This window comes from Gossypium raimondii, chromosome 9, assembly GCF_025698545.1.
Source record: "Gossypium raimondii isolate GPD5lz chromosome 9, ASM2569854v1, whole genome shotgun sequence".
NCBI lineage: Eukaryota > Viridiplantae > Streptophyta > Magnoliopsida > Malvales > Malvaceae > Gossypium > Gossypium raimondii.
In genome coordinates this window covers 36104018-36114240 of record NC_068573.1, presented here as the reverse complement: position 1 = coordinate 36114240, position 10223 = coordinate 36104018, and positions in this window count along the sequence as shown.

Sequence of the window (10223 nt, the reverse complement as noted above, 5' to 3'; positions counted from 1 at the left end):
TTTGTTAACATCTATATTATTTTATTAACAAAAATCATATTTTTATGTAGGTTTGAGTTTTTTTAAACTTAATTAAACCCCAATTTTTTTACATTCAATTGAGCCATTAAACACATAAAAGTGGTCAAATAGACCCTTTGACTGACGTTGACTGTTAGTATTTAACGACAACACTAATGTAAGCGACACATCAAAAAAATATAAAATAAAAAATTTTTAAATTAATTTTAAATAAGTACATAATGGATTTGGATATTTTTGTTGTCCATGTTCATTTGAATTAGGACAATCATTTGTCGAGATTCATTTTAGAATTATAAAAAATATAGAAATTATTAGAAATTAATTAAAAACCATAAAATTTTATAAAATTTATAAAAATTAACTTATTTAAAACCACATGATATTTAGAAAATATAATTTATAAAAGTTATTAGAAATTAATTAAAACCATAAATTTTATAAACAATTAAGTTACATTTTATAAAATTTTATAAAATTGTTTTTCTCATTTTGATTAACTTATTTGACTAATATAACTTGCACAAATTGAAAAATGAGAAGCAAAAATATAACAAAAAAATTGTTAATATTGATTTTATGATATAAGTTGTTGATGTTTGTTTTCTGATTTAAAATATAAAAATAATAAAGTATTTTATTATTTTAATTAATTTCTAATAATTTTGTTAAATTTTAATTTTTTATAATTTTATTGATTTTTATGTTTTCTTATAATTCTAAAATGTATTGGGTAAATGGGTGTCCAGATTCAAATGAACTTGAACAACCTTTTGTTCAAATTGATTGTGTATTTATTTTAAAAATAATTTTAAAATATATATAGTTGAGTCTTGAAATTTTTATTTTTGCTGATATGTCGTTTGTTAACAACCGTGTCAGCATTGTCATTAAAATACTAACGGTTAATGTTAGTCAAAGGGACTATTTAACAAGTTTTATTAGTTCAATGGTTCAATTGGATGCAAAAATTTAGAATGGATTAATTAATTTGTTTTGAAAAGTTTTGAGGACTTATAATACTATTAAGCCTTTATTAAAACAAAACAACTTTAACATCTATAGAATTTTAAAAATGTAACCCTATACTTTTTAAACATTTGTGAAACGTTATAAAATAAATTTCATATTTTTATTAAACAAAATTAAGGCAATTTTTCCACATCTTTATGAACCATTCCGAATTGGAATACACGTGTATTGTTTATATTTTTCTCATATCATTTATGGTGTGAATTTCAAAATATTTAATTACATTAAATGCATTTATTACAAATTAATAAATTTAAATTTAATACTCATCATATAATTCCATAAAATGGAAATTAATAATTTTAACTTTATCTATTAAATGCATTAAATCATATATACATTCTTTCTTAAATTTATATATATGGTATGAACCCCATGCGATGGCTTGATAGTTAACGGTGTTCATCGTCCTAGGTGTGGCCTGGATTTGAATCGCTATAGTCATGTTTGTTGTTTAGGCTTTACCTTATTATTATAATTCACCAAAAAAAAATCGAGAAGAAACCCAGTTAGTGACCCTAATCAACTCTCCAAGAAATAATCTCACGACTCCTTAAAGAAAATAGAGAAGAAAAACTCTTCTAAATATTACAAGAAGACAATCTTGCACAAAAGAAACTAACACCACTATTAAAAAAATTATTAATGGAAAACAATTGTCGTTAATGAACAATGAAAGGGTTCTTATATAGGCTAACTAATTACATCCAAATAAAACCCTAAAGTATATTGAAACTCTAATTAATCTAAATAAAAAGTAGTTTTAAACTAAACTTTTTATTGACTAAGAAACACAAAACTCCTAAATAACTTAAAAGAGAATAACTTACATTAGGATGATCCTAAAAACTAACGTTTTTAGGCACCAATAAAATTTTGCTAGATCATCAAATTTTAAAGACAAGAAATTATTATACACTCATCCATAGAGAAATTATTTTATGGACCCTTCCCACCACATTATTCACGGCCCCTTTCCAAATATTTAATGATATTTCAATAATTTTTCCATGTCATTGACACGTAATTTTGATAATTTTTTTTACGTTGAACCCCAAATCCAAAACCTTAAACACTAAATCTAGAGTCCTAAACCTTAAACCAAAAACTTAACACCCCAAACCCGAACTAGGAACTTGTAACCTATAACACAAACCCTAAACTCATAAACCATAACCCTAAATCAAACATGAACCTTAAACCTTAAATCCTAAACCCAAACCTTGAACCTTATGGTTTGAGGTTTAAAGTTTAATATTTAGGGTTCGAGTTCAAGGTTCGAGGTTCAAGGTAAAATAATTACCAAAATTATGTGTCAATGACATGGAAAAAATTGCACAAAAGTTACTAATGTCATTGAAAAAATTGCACAAAAGTTACTAATGTTTTTCTTAATTGGTTGCACAAAATAAAGAATATTAACTTATGAAAAAATAAAATGATTAAAATTTGTAAAAGAAGAAACATGTTTGTTTATAATTTAAAAATTAATTATTCAATTAAAGTTAAATTAAGTTGGAGAAGATATTAGAGATAGATGAGTGTATAATAATACATTGTTATATTTAAAATTTAATGACTGACACTATTTTATTGGTGCCTAAAAACTATGCTTTTTAGGATGATCCTAATATAATTTATTCCCTACCTTAAAATACTTAAAAAAAATCCAAGGAGATTAATGATATCTTATGAGGGTAACACACTTATGAAAAGGTCATTGAACGAGCACTGATCATATTGCTTTTGTAATGTTATATCGTTAGGGAGAACTCAATCACGATATTATAGTGGAATGACTTTGTGACTGTTGGGGATCAACCCAATTAAGCAACGAACAAGTAAAAAAAGTGGAAGAAATTAAGAAATTGGACACACAAATTTAACGTGGAAAAACCCTTCCAAAGAGGATAAAAAACCACAGGTAAAAATAATTATACTATAATGGCAAAATAACAAATAGTACAAAAGATGGAGATAAAACTAAACCCCAAAAACCTGAAAACAAAGAACCCTCAAAATGTAAACACAAAATTCTCTAAATGTGTTATGAGTTCTAATCTCTAACGTGTGTGTTTTCTAAGGTTGTAAAAGAGCCTATTTATAGGCTAAATTCAGGTCAAATATTAATAAAATAATCTAGACTAATCAGAAATTGATAGAAACAAATAAACAGAGTTTAACTAGAAGATTGATTCTCTAATTTGACTGAAATAGGAGTCATACTTAACAAATCTCCACCTTGACTCATATTTCCACAACGCCATCTTTGCCAAAGCCCGCCACGGGCCTATCTTGAACTATGTAGGGATTAATTGAGTCGAATCTGTGCTTAGAAACTGGAAGACTTCTAGCCTTTGATTTGTATACTGCCAAATCAAAACTAACTCGGGTCTGATTTTCACAAACACAGTGCCCTAACTTTTCAAATCCTGCATGCAAAAGAGAACCTCTCTTCAACAAAACAGTCATACATTTTTCCCTCATATGACCAAGTTGCCTCCGCTTCAAACGAGTTGACTTCGACTCCGTAACAGATGAGGGATGTCTGATTTCACTATTCACTGTAGAACCTTCCAAAATATAAAGACTGCTAGTCCTTTTACCTTTCAACAAAATGAGAGCTCCACGAGATACCTTAATGCTGCTCGACTCGATGTTGATTCTGCATCCTTTTAAGTCTAAAATATTCAAGGAGATGAGATTCTTTCGTAAATCAGGTATATAACGGACATCTGAGAGTGTCCTAATCGTCTCATCGTGCATTCTAATTTTAACAGTACTAATACTAATTACCTTAATGGATGAATCATTTCTCATGCACACAACTCCACCTTCAACTAAATTGTATGTGGATAACCATTCTCTATTGGAAGACATGTGGAAAGAACATGCCAAATCTAGGATCCAATCGGATGTAAGCTCAGAGCTTTTGCTCGTTGACACTAACAAGAAATCGTCACTGCTTTCGTTGGTCAAATTAGCACCAGCTACATCTTCCTCGTTACTCTTAGCAGCTATTTTATTTCGCAGTTTATAACAATCTGCTTTGACGTGACCTAACTTTTTACAATAGCGACACCTTTTGTCTCGCTTCTTTGATGCTACCAAAACGGAAGCTTGCCTATCTGCCTTGCTATCCAAACCAAACTCATTGTCGAGTTTGTCTCTACTCAACAAATGACCCTTCACATATTTGAACGAGAGTTTGTCTCTACCATAAATCAAGGTCTCCTTGAAAGACTTGTATGAAGGGGTAAAGAGCAAAATAATAGCATAGTCTGATCTTCATCTTCAATTTGAACCTCAACGTTATTTAAATCATTTAAAAGAGTAATGAATTGACTGGTGTAATCTCTAAGAAGCTCACATTCGTTCATGCGAAACATAAATAGACATTGTTTCAACACTAAATAGTTAGCTAGAGACTTAGTCGCATAAAGAGTTTCTAGCCTTTTCCACAAGACGGATGAGGTCTTCTCCATCAATACCTCCCGCAATACCGTATTCGCGAGACACAAGTGGATTGCAGACAAAACCTTTTCATCAAGCTTTTCCAATTTTGTTTGATTTAGATTCTCAGGCTTTTTCCCGGTAACAACCTTTTTCAAGCCAGTTTGAACTAGAATTGCCATCATCCAAACTTGCCACAGATTGAAATTTGTCTCACCATTGAACTTCTCAATTTTAAACCTTGTTGCTGCCATATTTGAACGGGCTAATTTATAAAAATTGAACTAACTCTGATACCACTTGTTGGGGATTGACCCGATTAAGTAACGAACAAGTAAAAAAAACAGAAGAAATTGAGAAATTGAACACACAAATTTGACGTGTAAAAATCCCTCCAAAGAGGATAAAAAATCACGGGCAAAGAAAATAATACTATAATGGCAAAAGAACGAATAGTACAAAAGATGGAGATAAAAACTAAACCCCGAAAACAGAAAATAAAGAACCCTCAAAACGTAAATACAAAATTCTCTGAATGTGTTATGAGTTCTAATCTCTAATGGGTGTGTTTTCTAAGGTTGTAAAAGAGCCTATTTATAGGCTAAATTCATAGGTCAAATAATAATAAAATAATCTAGACTAATCAGAGTTTGATAGAAACAAATAAACAAAGTTTAACTAAAAGATTATTTCTCAAATTTGATTGAAATAGGAGTCATACTTTACAATGACTAAATGAGTTTATAATTAATAGATGAAAACCTGGAACTTTATTATAAATCATTTGAGCTCTAATCGCATATGTTCAATTGGTCCCTCTGCTAGCTCGTTGAAACAAGAAATGAATTGCATGCTGAATCAAATGAACAAAAATAAATAGAAATGGTGAAAATGGAGAAAATGGAGAAATGTGAAACATTCGGAAATGATTATAGTTTTCTCCAAAATGAAAATGAAAATGGATAAATGGAATCATTTAGAAATGAATGTGGTTTTCTCAAAATGAAAATGAAAAAAAGAATGAAAATGACCGAAATGAATTTATGTTTTTGAAGTTCAAAATAGAAATAAATCATTTGGTCATAGTGAACTGCTGAATAAAGAAATATTAAATATATTTTCTCATAAATTCTTTTATGGTATAGTAGCCATTATTTTAACAGAATTAGAATTTTGTTAAGAAGATTATTTAATTTGAAATATAATAAAGTTTAATTTGAAAAATAGAAAAACAAATATCCTGTTGGATCAAATTATAAAGTATTGGGTTAGAAGTCTAGGAAGTATGTAATATCCTCAAAACCCCATTGGTTGTAAATAATATGAGATTAAATATTAACAAAATAAGGTATAAGATGAAAGAAAGTGAAAGTTGCAAGATATCAAAGAAAGTTAAATCAAGAAGCATGACATGATGTATTAAATTAATGAAGGACTAAATTTTAAATATGTGGAAAGTTCTGTGGCACAAATATAAATATAGAAAAGTTGAAGTGAAGGGCCAATAGTGCAAATATCTTTAAGGTAGAAGGATTGAGAAATTAAGGAAAATGGATGAATGAGGACTAAATTGAATAAGTGGAAAAAATATAAGGGACTAAATTACAAATTTACCAAATTAAGTATTTAAGGATGGAATTTTGAAAGATCATAAATGCCAAAATAGTAAAAGCAATAGAGAGAATTCTAGAAGGCAATGATGATATCAGAAATATTTGATGATATTTTATAATTATTTAATTAGATAAATATTAATTTTTCATTATAAATGGCTACCATTGAAGGAGAGAAAGATGAAGAAGAAGAAAAAAAAAAGGATCATCCTTCCATCTTTCCTGTAACACCCCGACCCGCGTCTGTCGCCGGATTAGAGTTACGAGGCATTACTAAACAAAGCACACATTCGAAAACACATAAAACCCAATTTAAACAAGATGATCATGAACAAAACGTTTTTAAAACCAAACTGATCACAAACATGGAAATTAAACCATTTTCGCATGGCTATTTATATTTTATGATTCAAAACTAACCAAAAACAACTCAAGCCTATACATGCCATAAGATCAAGTTCAACATAACAAAATACCAAAAGAAGTCGATAGTGTGATAGACTATACTGATGATCCCCGAGCTCGTAACGCGACTCCAAAATCTATAAAACAAATGGACAAAAACAATCAAAGTAAGCTTTTATAGCTTAGTAAGTTTACAGCAAATCTAAAATACATATTAACGAACATATATATAAACATTATATGTTTATAATCAAGTTATAGACATAATCATTAATTGCATAAATTAATTTCTAATATACTTATCATTTGGATTTCATCGAATGCATATCTATGATCTTTCAAATACATATGTCAAAAGCTTATATTTTTACTTATCAACTTCATGAACCAAATGCACATTTATACTTCTAATCCACATGTGCCGAATGTATACATGTATATTCAACAATCTTCATAACAACCAATATATATATGTGCCTATCCACTAAACACATAGATCCAAACATTTATATGCTCATCAAGTACATATAAATAAATATTCATATACTTATCCATTATATATAACCCAAAATCATTTACATATTTATATATATCAAATGCATATAATCACTTAATTTAACATCTTCAGATCACCAGCACTTAGCCTGCTAGGTTTATAACCTGATTCATATCACCGGCACTTAGCCTACTAGGCTTATAGCCTGATTCAGATCACCGGCACTTAGCCTGCTAGACGTAAAGTCTGAAACATTTCACCGGCATCAAGCCTGCTAGACGTAAAGTCTGAAACATTTCACCGGCATCAAGCCTACTAGACGTAAAGTCTGAATTATCTCATTGACAATAATTCTTTTAGGCACCAATCAGCTCAAACACTCAATTCACCCAAATATTACTCATTTTCGAACTATATAGGTATATAAATTCCATGCTTAAATATTCAGCTCAAAACTCATAATTTATATCTTTGAAACACATGAATATGTAAATAAAACTCAACCACCAAATCCAATTTGATAATTCAATAAATTAACCGAACACATTTATGCATAACCTTATACTTCAAATCCTACTACAAATAGCATACTATTTAACTAAAATATTCTTGAATAATATACATTTTACATTTGAACATATTAAACTTATACATATATATACACATAATCTAAACTAACATATACAAATATCATCTAATAACAAATTTCAAAACTAAATCTTATACATGTATACATATATACACTCAAACCGCATATACTTTTATAATGACACATCTTAATTGACTCAAAAGTGTATATATATACATGTATATTTACATGTTTAATTAAAAAATTACTTACACAAATATAACATACATTTTACAAATCCAGTCCAAAGGTTTATACATTTATATATATATATATATATATATCTATGTATATTTTGAATCCCCAAGTACACATATATACATATACATATCTTTGATTAAATCAATAATTTATACATGTATATACGTGTATGAATTCGAACCTTGTATATATATAAAACCCTTATACTTCAACTAAATTCAATAACATTTATGTATATACTTATATACCTTCACACTTTAGCTAAGTTCAATTACCTATATAAGTTCGAACATTAAAAAAAATACATAATCCAATCATACTTTTAATTTATTCAACCGATATACTTTAAATTATAATTCACCAAAATAAATACATATACATACTTATATACTGATTTTAGTTCTATTTATAAGCTAGTAGACTTACCTCGGATATCGTTGACTGTTAAATCGGCTACTCGACCACTTTTGTCTTTCCCCGATCCAAATCCGATTTCTTTAATTCTTGATCTAAATCATATTCAAATTAAGCTTATTTAAACACCATTCTATTCAATTTAGCCTAAAAATACATGAATGGGCAAATTACAATTTTGCCCCAACATTTCACACTTTTTACAATTTAATCCTTTTTTTGCTCAAAACGCAAAATACACAAAATTTAACTACACTCCTAATGGCCGAAAATTCCTAGTGTCTATATAATTCCATATTTTCATTTATTTAGCATTTTAGTCCCTTGAAAATTTTATTTTCACAATTTAACCCTAATTACTCAATTTCATCAAAAATTCAAAACAATACATGTTAATCTAACAAATATATTTCATATTTCACCTACTAGCATCATAAAACTCAAGCATTCATCAATGGCACATTTCAAAATTATTCACAGTTCACAAAATTAAGACATGGGTTTTGAAAAACAATAAGCAACAATCTCAAAAACGTAAAAATTTTTAAAAACCCAACAAAATACATACCTAAATTAAGGATTACAAGTGCCGAACCAAGCTTTCTCTTTTTTTTTCTTTGTCTTTTGAAGTTTCGGCTAAAATGATGAACTTTTTGCATGTTTCTTTTATTTTTATGTTTTATTATAACATATATTATCAAAATTTTTAGTTTACCAATTTAACCTTAAATAATTAATATACAAAACATATAATATAAGGTCATTCTTGACCATTGGCATCCACTAACTTATATAGTGGGCTAACTGCATCATAGAACCACCAAATTATAAAGACAACAACAATTAAACACTTTCATATTTAACCACTAAATTTTCATTTTCTCATGATTTAATCTTTTTATTTAATCGACACTCAAACGATTTAAATTAAAACACGAAATTTCACAGAATTAAATTCACACATAATAAACACACAAAATAATATTAAAATTTTTTTTTAACTCAGACTTGTGGTCCCAAAACCACTATGTCCAATTAGAGTCGAAATCAGGCTGTTACAACTCTCCCCCTTTAGGGATTTTCGTCCCCGAAAATCTTACTTGTGAATAGGTTTGGATAATGTTCTTTCATTGCATCTTCTGAATCCCAAGTTGCTTCTTCAACTCCATGTTTATGCCACAATACTTTGACTAACGGAATTTTCTTATTTCGTAACTCTTTAACCTCACGAGCTAGAATATAAATCGGTTCTTCTTCATATGACATATCAGATCTAATCTCAATCTCTGACGGACTAATCACATGTGTAGGATCGGATCGGTACCTACGAAGCATCGAAACATGAAATACATTTTGAATCTTTTCTAGCTCAGGTGGTAACATCAATCTATAAGCAACCGGTCCGACACGCTCTATAATCTCATACGGTCCAATGAATCTTGGACTCAATTTGCCTTTACGACCGAATCTGAGTATTTTCTTCCACGGTGAGACTTTCAAAAACACTTTGTCACCGATCTGAAATTCTATATCCTTTCTTTTTAAATCCGCATAAGATTTCTGACGATCCGATGCTGATTTCAGATCGTCTCAATCACTTTCACTTTCTGCTCGGTCTCTTTAATCAAATCAACCCTGTATCTTATTTTCACTGATCTCGGTCCAATACAATGGTGTACGACATTTACGACCGTACAAAGCCTCGTAAGGTGCCATTTTGATACTAGATTGAAAGCTATTATTATAAGCAAATTCAATTAAAGGTAAGTATCGTTCCCACGTACCTTCAAACTCGAGAATGCAACATCTCAACATATCCTCAAGTATCTGAATGATTCGCTCGGATTGACCATCTGTTTGTGGATGAAAAGCTGTGCTAAAATGTAGTTTCGTACCTAAAGCATCCTGTAGTTTCTTCCAAAATTGAGATGTGAATCTCGGATCTCTATCCGAAACAATA